General features: G+C 36.8%; 1 long non-coding RNA gene across 1 annotated transcript; it reads right to left on the bottom strand.

The window, feature by feature from the left end:
- Positions 1 to 9144: 9144 nt before the first annotated feature.
- LOC114074191 lies at positions 9145 to 13253 on the bottom strand. The gene is made up of 2 exons (XR_003574637.1): positions 12878 to 13253; positions 9145 to 10437 (listed from the first exon to the last, which is right to left on the bottom strand). It is a non-coding gene; the product is annotated as an uncharacterized LOC114074191 (long non-coding RNA).
- Between the last annotated feature and the right edge of the window lie 2768 nt (positions 13254 to 16021).

Here is a 16021-nt window from a genome sequence, read left to right as displayed (position 1 = left end):
GCTTCCTCGGACCATGATACTCCTAAGGAGCCAGACGCTCCTTCTTCATTTGTGGCTGACCCAGAGGGTGTGCCGGTCAGTGTGCGCTCCTCATCAGACTGGGAGGCAGTGACTACGCCGGACGCCACCTTTTCGGGTGTGCCTCTGGGAGCACGTGCAGCACGGGAAGGTGTGGAAGTGCCTGGGGGCACATACTCAGGGTCACACTCTTCATCAGAGGCGATGACCATGCAGGCAGACGGGGCGACAGACTTTGATCGCCCGCATGCGTAGATTCGGTCTTGCTTGGGTGCCATAGTAGATAGTACCTGCAAAGGATCAATATTAGTACGAGTAGTGGCAAACAAAACAAGCGAGACCATACGAAATAAAACATTGAAAATAGTATGTCATTGCTGTAGAAACAGTGACAGACGACGGGCCTGGTGACGGCTCGTCGTGACTATGACGGACCGTCGTAGGGTCCATCGTGTTTTACTTGGACTGTATATATAGAGAACCCTGAAGGAGAGTCTCTGACTAGCACGACGGTATGTGCAGGACGGATCGTCACAGGTACGACGGTCCATCGTAGATGTCCGTCGTAGGACACTTGGGAAAAAATATGGAGACCCTTAGGAGAGGGGTCTCTGACCGTCATGACGGTCGTGCAGGACGGCCCGTCGTAGATACGACGGTCCGTTGCATGTGTCCGTTGAAGGACACTTAGAAAAAATGAGAGACCCTTAGTAACAGGGTCTCTGACAACCAGAACGGTTGTGCAGGATGGACCGTCGCGAAGACGACGGTCCGTCACATGTGTCCGTTGGGGAACACTTGGGAAAAAATGAGAGACCCTTAGAAACAGGGTCTCTGACAACCGAAACGGTTGTGCAGGATGGTCCGTCCTGAGTACGACGATCCGTCACATGTGTCCGTTGGGACAGGGTGCTAGGGCTTTTGCAACGGACCCTACGATGGTCCGTCATGGGTACGACGGTCCGTCACCGGGGTCTCGTTCCGAATGACAGTGACAGAACTAAGGGTACCCTAAGCATCCCCGATGAACCCACATCAACCTTGTAGTGTTTTGTACCTACATGTGTCTAACCCAACTACCTAGGAAACTAGCAATGCAAAGGAACCTATGTCTAGGGTGGTAAACATGGAAATTTCGAACATTTGTAACCTAGGTTAGACAGAATCGTATAAAGTAAACAAAATACGATGAGGAACTAAGCTTAATACTAACTTGTAAACCAAAATGCAAGATAAATGAGTATAAATTAGAGAAACATACCTTATAAATGGAGAAAAACAAATGCACAAGTACTCGGTGGCAAGGTAGACACTCACAGCAGCAGTTTTTACTAGTAGATAACACTTTAGGGCTTTGGAGAATTGTGAGAGGGCAATGATTGGTGGTTGATAGAGGAATAGATTGTGGAAGTTGAGAAGGAGAGAGTAATGGGAGAAATAATGAAGTAATGGGGGTGAAATGAGGGGTTGGGGAGTTTAAACGGTCTGATTTTAAAAAAGGGTCCAGCCGGGTCGGGTCGGGTATACCTCATTAATCACGCGACGGTTCCCCAACGACGGTCCGTCGCAGTTGTGACGTCCCGTCGTTGGTTCCGTCGTGTGTGCCCTAGTTTCAAAATAATAGAAAAATGTACCTGGTACGACGGATGCATACGACGGTCCGTCGCAGGCGCAACGGTCCGTCGATGTGTCCGTCAGTGACTGCTGCAGAGTTATTTTCTGCAGAATTTCCTGGTGATGTGCCTGCAAATTTAAAACACATTAGTAGAAAAATGCTACAATTACTAAAAAGACGATAAGTACTGGGTTGCCTCCTAACAACCGCCTGATTTAATGTCGCGGCACGACTGGGGACACTTGATTACTCAGACTTCATCAAGATGGTATGCCTCTATCACTTCATTCCCCGATGCTTTATGCCCAAATAGAGTTTTATTCTATCTCTATTTCTCTTAAACCGCACTCCCTCCTTGGCTTTTAACTCAGCTGCTCCATGAGGGAATACTTGGATAATCAAGTAAGGGCCAGTCCATTTGGACTTGAGCTTGCCCGGAAGACAAGGCACCCCAGAACTGTCTACAAGCACCAAATCCCCAACCATAAACTCTTGTTTTGCATTTTTCTGTTCAGTCTCCTTCTTCATCTTTTCTTTGTGGGATATGGCAGATACCGATTGGAGCTCACCACTCTGCCTCATGGTCCTACAAATGTTGAAGGTCGCTTCTTCATTATTAAAAGTCAACCATCGGATTTTAGCTTGGTCATTAAAAGTATCCTTAATGACCACAGTAATTTCGTTCGTAATATGTCCTTTTTAGTGACCGATTTTCCCCTTAGTACATATACTTTAATGATCAAAACTCCTTTCGTTAATTTATATATTAGTATCTTATCAATATATTTGACGACCAAGTTTCCCGTCGGTAATGGTCGTTGTTGGGAAAGACAAGGCACTAACAAAGAATGCCTGACAGGATAACAGCGGAAGAATACCCAAGTCTATACTTTCCCTTCTCGATTTGAACCAAGAGAAGACAAACAACCACAAGCAATATGATAGTAAGGCAGCAAGTAATTCAACCAAACAAATATAACAAGGCAATAATAAACCAATCACACAAGACACCAAGATTTACGTGGAAAACCCTTCGATGTGAAGAGTAAAAAACTACGGGACCAAAAGCTCCACTATAATCACCAAGAGTTACAATATTTTTCTCCAAAATTGGACTCAAAACAAGTGCCAAACAACGATCAACAACAAAATAAGATTGCACCAAATCTAGAGAATTAAAGGAGCAAAATCACCAATTTCGCAGCTACTGTTCACGACAGCAAAACTGAAGCTGCAGGACACCAAATCAAACTTTGTTAGTTCCTAATCAAAGATTGAGATGAAGATAATATGCTGTCCAAAAATCAGCTCAATCGGACAAGAAACGAAGCGGGAATCGCAATTTGAAGTTGGCTGTTAGGGCTGAATTTTGACTGCGAAAACTGCTCTCTTTCTCTCTTTTTGGCTGCTGAAAAAACTCTCTGTGTATATGAAAATAAGACCTAAATAGGCTTATATTTGCCTCATAAGAATGGGCCTATGGGCAAAAATGGGTTGGTCCAAATTGGGCTTTTATTTATCCACATAGGAAGGGAAAAAGACCCATAACCCAACAATTCTCCCCCTCACGACTATGTGGAGGAGACCGCCATCCCGGCGACCATGCAACAATCTTCAAACTTCCCTCTTGGCAAAGCTTTAGTCATCATATCGGAACCATTGTCATTTGTATGAATCTTTTCAAGCTCAAGCAACTTAGAATCCAACACATCTCGAATCCAATGGTATCTCACATCAATGTGTTTAGACCGACCATGGAACGTAGAATTCTTGCCAAGATGTATAGCACTTTGACTGTCACAATAAAGCACATACCTCTCTTGAGCACAACCAAGTTCCCCCAAGAATCTCTTCATCCAAAGCAATTCTTTACAAGCTTCAACGACAGCAATAAGCTCAGCTTCTGTAGTAGATAGAGCAACACATTTTTGCAACCTAGATTGCCAAGACACAGCTCCCCCTGCAAAAGTAACCAAGTACCCTGAAGTAGACTTGCGAGTATCAACATCACCAGCCATGTCTGAATCAGTATAACCACAAAGAATAGGCTTCCCTGTACCAAAACACAAACTCAGACTAGAAGTGCCACAGAGATATCTCATAACCCACTTCACAGCATTCCAATGTTCTCTTCCCGGATTAGAAAGAAAACGGCTAACAACTCCAACAGCGTGAGCAATATCCGGTCTTGTACAAACCATCGCATACATCAAACTACCAACAGCTGAAGCATAAGGAACTTTCTTCATATCTTCCTTCTCATCATCACTAGAAGGACACTGTTTCGTGCTCAATTTGAAGTGCATAGCTAAAGGTGTACTGACAACCTTAGCTTTGTCCATGCTGAATCTGCGAAGTACTTTCTGAATGTACTTCTCTTGTGATAATACCAATTTCTTGGCCTTTCTATCACGGACAATCTGCATGCCAAGAATCTGCCTTGCTGGTCCTAAGTCTTTCATAGCAAAAGACTTACTCAACTCTTGCTTCAACTTCTGAATCCTGCAAGTATTATGACCAACAACAAGCATGTCATCAACATAAAGCAACACAATAATAAAGTCACCATCAGAGAACTTTTGCACAAAAACACAATGGTCTGAAGAAGTCTTCTTGAAGCCCTGCTGACTCATAAAAGAACCAAACTTCCTGTACCACTGCCTGGGAGCTTGTTTCAAACCATACAAGCTCTTCTTCAATTTGCAAACATAATTCTCTTTACCCTTGACTTCAAAACCTTCCGGTTGCTCCATATAAATTTCTTCATCTAAGTCACCATGGAGGAAAGCAGTTTTAACATCCATTTGCTCAACCTCTAAATCTAGACTTGCAGCCAAGCCTAGAACCACACGAATGGATGACATCTTCACAACTGGAGAGAATATCTCATCAAAATCAACTCCCCTTTTCTGATTAAATCCCTTGACAACTAATCTAGCTTTGTACCGTGGAACTGGATTACCATCTTCATGTTTCACCCGAAAAACCCACCTGTTTTTCAAAGCTTTTCTGTCTTTAGGTAACTTAACCAAATCAAAGGTATGATTATCATGCAAGGATTTAATCTCATCTTCCATAGCATCAAACCACCTTTCTTTTTCTTCACTTTCCATGGCCTCATCAAGACTCTCAGGTTCTCCCCCGTCAGTCAAGAGTACATACTCATTGGGAGAATAACGAGATGAAGGAATTCTCTCTCTACTAGATCGTCTGAGAGAACTCTCTGGAGCATCTATAATTGGTTGTTGGACAACCACATCATCTTGCACTGGAGCATCAACAACATCATGCCGGTCATTCTGAACATGATCACCATCTTCATTATCAACTTGATTTTCATCATTATGAAGATTTTCTTCCGGTGCAATAGTCAAAGGAACTGGATCAACATCAACTAAGCTCTCACTACTCTGAAAATCAGCCTTGTCAGCTTTGTCAAAATCTTCAATTGTTTGGTCTTCAAAGAACACAACATCACGGCTTCTAACAAGTTTCTTCTCAACAGGATCATAGAAACGATAGCCAAATTCATCTTGACCATAACCAATGAAGATACACTGCCTAGTTTTAACATCCAACTTTGACCTTTCATCCTTAGGAACATGTACAAAGGCTTTACACCCAAAGACTCTAAGATGATCATAAGAAACATCCTTACCAGTCCAAACTCTGTCAGGGACATCACCATCTAAAGCAACAGCAGGAGATAAATTGATAACATAAGCAGCAGTATTAAGTGCTTCTGCCCAAAAGGAATCTGACAGCTTAGCATCTGAAAGCATACATCTAACCCTCTCAACTAGAGTTCTGTTCATCCTCTCTGCTAAACCATTTAACTGAGGAGTCTTTGGAGGAGTTTTCTGATGCCTAATACCCTGCTCTCTGCAATATCTATCAAAAGGACCAATATACTCACCACCATTATCTGAGCGGATGCATTTCAATGTCTTCCCTGTTTGTCTTTCAACCAAGGCCTGAAAACTCTTGAACACATCAAGTACTTGATCCTTGGACTTCAAAGGAAATACCCAGAGTTTGCGAGAATGATCATCAATAAAAGTCACAAAGTAAAGTGCACCACCATGAGATCTTACCTTAAAAGGACCACACAAATCAGAATGTACCAACTCCAGCAAATCAAGCTTTCTTGAAGGCGGATGACTCTGAAAAGAAACTCTTTTCTGTTTACCGGCTAAGCAATGAACACATTTCTTCAACTTTGCTTGTTTCACTCCAGAAAGCAAATTTTTCTTAGCCAAACTATCAATCCCCTTCTCGCTCATATGACTCAGCCTTCTATGCCATAACTCTGATGAAGTATCATTCTCCACCAAATTTACTGAGTCTCTGGACATGGAGCCCTGAAATACATACAAGTTAGACAACTTGTCACCACGGGCCACAACCATCAAACCTCTAGTAAGCTTCCACTGGCCAACACCAAGTGTATTAACATAACCCTCATCATCAAGATATCCCACAGAAATCAAATTCAAGCGAACATCTGGAGCATGCTTGACATTATTGAGAACTAGTTTGGAACCATTGTTACTTTCCAAACAAACTGTCCCAATGCCAATAACTTCAACTTCATGATTATTGCCCATTTTCAACGTTCCAAAATTACCTGGAGTATAAGAAGAAAATAATTCCTTCTTTGGCGTGACATGAGAAGTAGCACCAGAATCCACAAACCAGCTAGACTCATCACGAACAAGATTAATGGCATTTGCATCACAAGAAACAAGAAGATCATCATTAGCAACAACAGCAACACGATTTTCATTATCGCCTTCTCTCTTTTGTTGTCTCATATCTCTCTTGTGCTTGTAACAATATTTCATGATATGCCCATTCTTGTGGCAATAGTCACATGTAATATTCTTGTATTTAGACTTTGACTTGCTTCTACTTTTACCTCTATCATTCTGACCTCTGGACTTGTTTCTCCCCCTATCTTCAGTAACCAAAACATCGGAGTGTGAAGCTGAAGAAGATGAGGCTTGAGATCTTCTTCTCATTTCTTCATTCAAGACACCACTCTTAGTATATTCCATGGTTACAACACCACTGGGAGCAGAATTAGTCAAAGAAACTCAAAGAGTTTCCCAAGAGTCTGGCAGAGTATTAAGAAGCCAAAGTCCCTGTATCTCATCATCAAACTTTACACCCATTCCGGACAGCTGGTCAAGAACACCCTGAAAATCATTAATATGATCAGAAATAGGAGTGCCCTCTTTATACCTGATATTCATTAATTGTTTCAATAGGAACAACTTGTTGTTGCCAGTCTTCGAAGCATAAAGTGTCTCGAGCTTGTCCCACAAACTTTTGGCATGTGTCTCATTCACAATATGATTTCTAACATTATCTTCAACCCATTGTCTAATATAGCCACAAACCTGCAGATGCTCAAATTCCCATTCTTCATCATTCAAAGACTGAGGCTTATTAGAAGCAAACACAGGTAAATGCATCTTCTTGACAAATAGAAGATCTTTCATCTTGCCTTTCCAAATATGATAGTTACTACCAGTTAAACACACCATTTTGCTCATATTTGCCTCCATCATTCAAAACGACAATCAACAATAACCAATGCTCTGATACCACTTTGTTGGGAAAGACAAGGCACTAACAAAGAATGCCTGACAGGATAACAGCGGAAGAATACCCAAGTCTATACTTTCCCTTTTCGATTTGAACCAAGAGAAGACAAACAACCACAAGCAATATGATAGTAAGGCAGCAAGTAATTCAACCAAACAAATATAACAAGGCAATAATAAACCAATCACACAAGACACCAAGATTTACGTGGAAAACCCTTCGATGTGAAGAGTAAAAAACCACGGGACCAAAAGCTCCACTATAATCACCAAGAGTTACAATATTGTTCTCCAAAATTGGCCACAAAACAAGTGCCAAACAACGAGCAACAACAAAATAAGATTGCACCAAATCTAGAGAATTAAAGGAGCAAAATCACCAATTTCGCAGCTACTGTTCACGACAACAAAACTGAAGCTGCAGGCCACCAAATCCAACTCTGTCATTCCTAATCAAAGATTGAGATGAAGATAATATGCTGTCCAAAAATCAGCTCAATCGGACAAGAAACGAAGCGGGAATCGCAATTTGAAGTTGGTTGTTAGGGCTGAATTTTGACTGCGAAAACTGCTCTCTTTCTCTCTTTTTGGCTGCTGAAAAAACTCTCTGTATATATGAAAATAAGACCTAAATAGGCTTATATTTGCCTCATATGAATGGGTCTATGGGCAAAAATGGATTGGTCCAAATTGGGCTTTTATTTATCCACATAGGAAGGGAAAAAGGGCCATAACCCAACAGTCGTTTCAATAGTTCATAAGCTATTTGTAAATGAGTTATAAAAACCTCATTTTATTTACTATTATACAAAGTTTATATGAGTGAATAATATTGAATATTTAATACACAGAAACACCAAAAAATATTTTTTAATAATAAACTTTATTGTTTATACGACTAACTAATTAAAGAAAGATAGATCCAAGTTAGTATGACCTATCTTTATCAACTCCCAAAATGAGAAAATTGCAACATATCTAAATAATAAGACATCATAGTTAAACTACCCCGAATCAAATTGGTAAAAGAACTCCTAAACTTCAACTTTCTCCGTATTTTCTTGAATGTTAGATTTATATTGAAATTCTTGATCTGTAAAAAAACTTATGTCAGTTTAGCAAAAAAAATCATAAAGAATAAACACAAAACCTCAACATATTTACGAAAAGAATGCAAAACATTTAAGTTACTAAAAACATGTGAATAATAACTTTGCTGAATATAGCATATTTTCAGTTGTTTGTTTATATCCTTATAATTCACTCTAGAGTCCAATATGATATTGGAAAATAGTAATTAGGATATAAGAGTTACTTTCTGCAAAGTCGTGTATGATTTCTCAATTCATGATGTTGGTTCATACGGGAGATTTACTTTTTCAAGGGTATTTGTAGTCATTGACATGGTTCCAAAGTGTTTTACTATCACCATATATATCTTGAATGTTTATTGCTACTTTTTTTAAGAACAATTTGTCTGAGATTCTAAGAAATAGATTACTAGAGATATGAACATTATTCTTCGGTTATATCCTTCCTCGTCTTCATCGATGGAATGTGTGCTTGCTTTTGGAACTTATATTGCAGATAATAGACTCCACAAATTTGCCAGGGGACATGGAGAATGCCCCAACAATCTATGAGACTATCGACATTCAAAGTGCATTTGGAAACTGGAAATGAATCCCAAAGAAATTTTCAAATAGAGAACTGAACTTCTGATAAATTACCCTACAACCACACATTTTTTCGAGAGGATGATATAAACTATGCATTCCTGGGTGATAGCTAGTACAACTGATTTTTTTTTGAAAAAAAATGGTTGTGATAAAATCTCTCATATTATTAATATGTTTATATGCCTCTGAAAATTTATGCATGGATTAGTATGACTACATTTGATAGAAAATAAAACATCTTAATATAGAATTCTCTAAAACTGGTGATCTTTACAGATGAAGTTCTTTAACGTACAACTATAAATTGATTTCCAAGAGGCAAGTTCTTGTCCTCTCTTTCAGTTGAAGCCATTTAAAAGGACTACTCTAAACGATAGGTCAAGAAGAGAGTACAAGCAAGTGAAGTTGCAGTGCAGCATATAAAGCCACTTGTACCACGACAACAAGTACAATTGCTACAAGTTGCATTTTACTACTGATGTTTGCCGTGACAAGATGAGAATTTGTCTTGGAATTAACCCCACCAATCATGAAAATCCCAATTAAGTAGAATTCATTAGCTATTTCAACATACTGACTGATCATCAAGGGATGCAAGTGTGCCGTGAATGATTGTGCGACACCAGCCAAGAAAGTCCAGCAACAAGAGCATATGAATTGATTGGCTAGGAATAATGAGACCACCCTGATCATGGATATAGGAAGTTCAATGGTGCATGAACTGGGAGAAAGTCAAGGGGAACATGGCTATAGTATATAGAGCCACACTTGTCGATGTTGTGTATTAGATATGGTTCAAAAGGAACAATGAAATATTCTAGCAAAGAAGGAGACAAGAGGATTGTACAGTGAAGATGATCATCTAAGAAGTGCTAGTGAGAGGCAACATACATCCAAATATACAATAGTGTGCTTCTCAAATCAATAGATGCTCGTGCTTCCTAAAGGGTTATCATATGATTTGATTATAACAAGCAGATAGATGAAGAGGTTTCATTCGCAGGCTGTGTATGTCCAGTTGAGGAACGAGTTTGTATTAATGTGTTTATGAATGACATAAAACTTCAATAAAGAAATTTATGAATACTCTAGGGGCACTATCAGGACAACTAAAAGTTCATTTCACTTATTTAGAAGAAAAGTAAATCTTGAAAAGAAGAGTTAAAAAAAACTCCTTTGGAAAAATGTCCGGCAGATAGCTAAGGTGATAAACAATACTTATATCTGACCACCCCTCACTGCTCGATTAGTTAATAACCATAATTTAAAAAGAGTAATTAAACAAGATGCACCATAGAATTAAATTCATTAATACACGTAGGAAAGCAGAAACTTACCTTTGATAAGAAGAGCACTCTGAGAATGCATAATTTTTTTTATCAAGCAAAAATCAACAAGAGCTAGACCAACAGATGAGCTATCCTGATGAGCGATCAGTGATGAGTAGTGGCGAGACAAGGCTAAAATCCTTCTTTAACACATGCCACTACTGAATAAATTTCCAACTTTAAACAATCTACAATTTTTTTCTAAAATATGTATTAATTAAAAAAAGAAGATTTTGTATTAATCGCATTATTATAGAGAAAAAGCTAAACACCTAAATACCTTTAACCAACACTTTCTATCGGTTAGTACTAGATAATGTAGCAGCAAGCCAACAATTATTAGAAGAAACTAAGGCAACAGTAATCTATGTGCAACAATACATCTGTCCCTAAGTTAAAGCAGGCCAACAACAGGTTGTATAATCTATTTTTTAAAATAAACAACAGGTTGTAAGGAATAAGAAGTTGTGACGTAAAGGAAAAATAGAACTTACAATTATCCAGCAGTTAAGTCAAGGAGAAACAGATGTACACATGATACAATAAGGGTCTTGTATATTGATGATATGAGCTAATGAACATGAAAGGTTGATATGAATTTATGATGATGTTGTCCTTGTTTATGAACATGTCTTATGTTGTTGTGATCCTTTTCTTGTATATTCTCTCTTGTGTGTGCATAAAGTAGTAAACAATCTTATAAAAAGTGATATGTTGCCTTAGGGAATCCTAAAAATCAGTTGATCAAAGTTAATATAGATGTAATTTTGTAAGTGGAGACAAGAACAGGTGGACAATAATTCATGAATTTAATCCAGTACCAGTTTAACCTTACAAGAAGGAAGATTCAGAATGAGAATAGATGTCATATGTGCAACAGAGTAGCAGAAACTCACACCCATATCTTTCTGCAAAGCCTGGCTGCAGCAGACTTCTGAAACATGTTCCCCATCTTTTTTGGCCTTAGAAGGTTAATTCCTAACACTATCATGAAGTTTTTTGAAAGCTTGACCCGCTAAAAAATTGACAGCACCATAGAAAAGATTTGGAAGTTAATACTTGCTGTCATGTTATGGACTATCTGGAATTAAAGAAGTAGAAGATTCTTTGATGACCTCTCAACTACACAAGTTATGCTCAAGCTAATGTTTTTTGCATTTATACTTCACAACAACAATCCAGGTGCAAGAACTTTGCATTTTAGATCATAATCATTAAGTCAAAACTCATGTGTAGACTCATTTGTCTTAAATGGTTGCCTCAAAAACATAACTCCTTTAAGTTAAATGCCGATGGAGGCCTTTGATGTTGTTTCCGACAGGGGAGAACCAGTTGGTTATACGAAATCATACATGTAAAACTTACGAGATCAGACATTGATTTTTGCTGCTGACAACTTATTGTTTAGGAAAATGTATTTTGGGTTTCACACACACTATTTTGTGTTGCTGACAACTTATTGTTTACGTTACTTGCCCGTTTTTATGGACTTAAGCTTTCTTAATACACAACTTACATTAATCATCGAAATTAATGCGACACATGTACTTGGTCTAAGAGATGCTCCTACTTCATAGTTTGGTCACATTCTACATGGTTATGGTTGGATCCTCCACCAACTATCTAATAGGCTTGCAGTAGATTGGGTAAGACAAGTTTAAATGATGACATTTTGAATGGAATATCTTTTCTGGGAGAAGAACCTCTTTTGTTCAACCCACCCTCGCAATTAACCAAAAGGCAATGCGACAGAGAAAATTCTACAAGTAGGATCTTCTTTTCCCACTACTGTAGAACTCAACCATAATTACAGTGTACTTTTCATTACTGTAGAATTATCTATGCAACACAGAACTCCCTGTACTCTTACCTAGTCTAACGATATGTTTAATTCCCTTCAAATAAAAAAAAGAAGCCACTAAATAATAGTTTGGATTCACGTTAACTGATAAATTCTTATTAGATTAGCGGTAGCTTAAGTTTTCCATGTCTTTAACCATTAGAAACATAGAGAAAATCAGTAACGAGCAAATGAGTACACATAAAATATGACGAGCAGGCCAAAAAAAGAAGAAGCTATCAAGTTGTATTTTAGATTCGTGGTAAAATAGAGAAAAGTATTCTTATTAGTGCGGCAGATTAAGTTTTTCAGCGTGTTGAACTATAAAAAATATATAGAGAAAAGTATAAACAACAACTCAGTACATATAACATATGACTAGCACATGTTATATGATGCAATAAAACAAAAGTAGCTATAAGTATTTGAATTCATGTTAACTGTCTGATTCTTATTCGTACATAAACTTAAGTTTTTCAGTGTCTTGAATCACAAAATAGATGATTAAAATAGAAATAAAATAATTAGTACACATAACAAAGGACGAGCAGAGGTTAAATGATGCAGTTCACTTCAAAGAATTTGAATCATAAGAATTGTGGAGATTTTTTTATCAGATTAATCAATAATTATCATCATCACACTTTTTTATTATTACAACTTATCTATGTAAGTTAAGAACACCAAAAAAAAAAAAGCCTAAACAGAAACCTAAATATGGAAAAATATAGAATCGAAATAAATTATTCATTCCATAAAGAAATTCATAGATATAATAACAAATTTACCTTGAAAAAGAGATGGGAACTCCAAGAACACGTCTGTATATTATCATTTCAGCAAATTGAGGAAGAGAGCAGTAAGTACAGAAACCTATGTGTTGAATCTCCTCTTACAAACCTAGAAGAGACGCAATGCTTTATAGATTTTTCTATAAACATCACTCTATTTTCTATAACTGGAATGGAGAGAAGTTGTTCTTGAAAGGCTTGTTATGCTTCATCTGCTTGCTGAATTCTCTAACAACCATGGAAAAAGACAAATATCGAGTATATCAATAATGTTTTCTTTACAAAGGAATCAGAGTGGTGGAGAAACGTGTGTAGTTGAAAGATGGAAGAGGATAACTTTATTAATGTAGAGCTCTTTTTTACTATTATTAACAATTGGATACTAATTTTATGTACAATATGATATTATCATGTTGTGGATGTTTAATAGAAAATGGAATTATAACGATGGAATAAAGACGTTGTCGTTATAAATATACCTTCAATAACCGGATTCATATCCCGTTGTTATGACTTGGTCGTTAAAAGTATGATTTCTTGTAGTGTGTTGATCTTTTTGGACCAAGTGACATCAATTTAGGCTTTGAAATATAACTTGGTATATCCCATAAACTCTCGCATGTATAGGTTCAACAGGAATGGCATATGTATATTTGAAATTCTTCAGGCTATAAAAAGCATAACAGAAATCTGCTTCATGCAACTTTCTGTATCTAAGAACTGCAATTACATGATCACATGGTATCTCATAATGTTGAAATCTCCCACAATTACATATTTGTGTTCAAGTTTACTATGTATTCTTTTCTTCTTCGGCTACAGCATGCATATCAACAGTTGAAGGTATCACTTAATTAAAAGTTTCAACGTGAAATTGTTAATATACATGCCAAAAATATTGAAAAATAAATACAATTAAGTATTATTGAATAGACTAAAAAATATACCCTCATATTGCAAGATAAAGCAATACTTTTCTGTAGATAAAGATCATATTTTTTTTGTCAGCTCAGATGTTGTTTTATCAGCCTCCTCATTGTGCTTGTGAATCCATCTTTGAATTATTATCCTCATAAATTCAAGAAGTGAAATTACTGGTAGCATCCTTGCTAACTTGTTAACATTATTCAATGACTCTGCGATGTTTGAAGTCATGATTCACGTGCGCTTACAATTCGAGTAAGCTCTTGACCATTTTCTATAACCAATATCAAATAAGTGTGGTTGTATTCGCGGATCTATCTGGTCTATTTTTCTCATAATCGTCTCAAACTATTGTTTTGTATAAGCCTTTGGCAGTGTAAAAAATAAAATCTTCAAAGCTTCAGTATTTCTATTGAAATTCTTCAACACATTGCATGATAGGTGTCATATGCAGACATAATGTTCAGATTAAGAATATACAGTAGCAGTCACTTTTCATATGCTCTCATTTCGATCTGACATAAAACACATGTTTTGTCTAATTCCATACGCTTTCTTAAACTGTTCAAAGAACCAAGTCCATGAAGCATCGTTTTTAGAATCCACTATCACATACGCCAACGGTAGTATATGACCTGATCCTTTTTTTAAAAAAATATCACACAAATTAGAAACATACTTTATATCATATTTTATTATATTGTATAAGTGTAAAATAATGGGATCAAAAACTACCTCCCGAATCCATCGTGTTGGCTGTCAACATTGTGTAGATAACCCCCCTCAACTACTATAATTGGCCTACAATACTCCCACCCTCTAATACAAGCTTCTAATGCAACAAATGCGTATAAGAATTTATCACATTCTTTCCTTTCTATTTTCAAAATCGATCCAGGATATGTTTGCTCCAATATGTGTAGATAACCAGAAATTTTTACAATTATATAATACGACAATTTAAAACATCATATATATAACTGAATGGATACAGAAAGAACACTTAATTAATACAAAAAGGATACATACTTTAACACTTATTAACTATAATTACACACATAAAGGATGCAAAATTGATACATAAAGGATACTAAACAGAAAATTTTAATTCATTCTGAAAACAAACTGTATGGTCGTTTTTTTTCATTTTTACAATTAAAAAAACTTTAAATTCATACATCACATCGAAATTACCTGGTAATTTGGCATATGATTTGGCCGGATCTTCATGCACCAATTTTATTGCTTTTTCTTTATCTCTCCACGCATGTATGTATGTTAGCGAAACACCATGCAATTTCAACATATCATCAGTTATATCCTTTGGAGTGTATACGGTAGATGGACCAATATACTTCTCCATTATTAAGACAACTACAACGTCAGTTATTCCCTGACGTCCTGCATACACTCTATCTCTAACAGAACAAGTGTATTCAGCATTGTACTTCCTAACTTTGAATAAATTTGATTTATTCAAATTAGATGCTCTCATCATCCAAGAACAAGTCTCAGAAAGACAAGTTAGGTGATAACTGTTTCACAAATAAGAAAATATACATGTAACTTTATACAGCAAAACAAATCAAATAAAAAACATAACTTAAAACAATGAAGTGTACTTACTTAGATGCATTACAATGCGCTACACAAAAACTGAATTTTTCGACAAGTCCATCATGCCTCATCAGCTCCTTAAGTGTTTCCCTATTATTGTAAATCTGATTCTCATCTACAAATAGATTGGAATGGTCACTTATAACATAATTATCTCCTTCAATATTCTCATCGACATCTCCGTCCAAAATTCACTCCGATCAAACGGATAGAATTGTTGGAGTACAAATCAACGTTAGTTTGTGTTAAACTAACTTCAGAATGTATTCTATCAGTAACAACTCCAGAATCTTGATTATACATCTTACAATCTTTCAAGAGATGTACAGTGAATATTTTGTAAAGAAATCTAAATTCACTTTCTTTTGACCTAGAAAAATACTTACCCCAACATCATTGTGAATACTAATAGGTGGACACATATCACTAACAATATATTTTATCTCAATAGCACTTATATTAGCATCTATCTTAAGTTACGATATTATCGCACTAACTAGACCACTATACAAAGTAGACGCATCATATATGATGTCCTCCATCTGAAAATCGACATATTTACCTGTTTCACAATATTAAAGTAACAATTACTACAACATA

The sequence above is a fragment of the Solanum pennellii genome, chromosome 10 (genome assembly GCF_001406875.1).
Source record: "Solanum pennellii chromosome 10, SPENNV200".
NCBI classification, from domain to species: domain Eukaryota; kingdom Viridiplantae; phylum Streptophyta; class Magnoliopsida; order Solanales; family Solanaceae; genus Solanum; species Solanum pennellii.
Note: the sequence above shows the minus strand (reverse complement) of the source record. Positions and strands in the feature narration are given on the sequence as shown.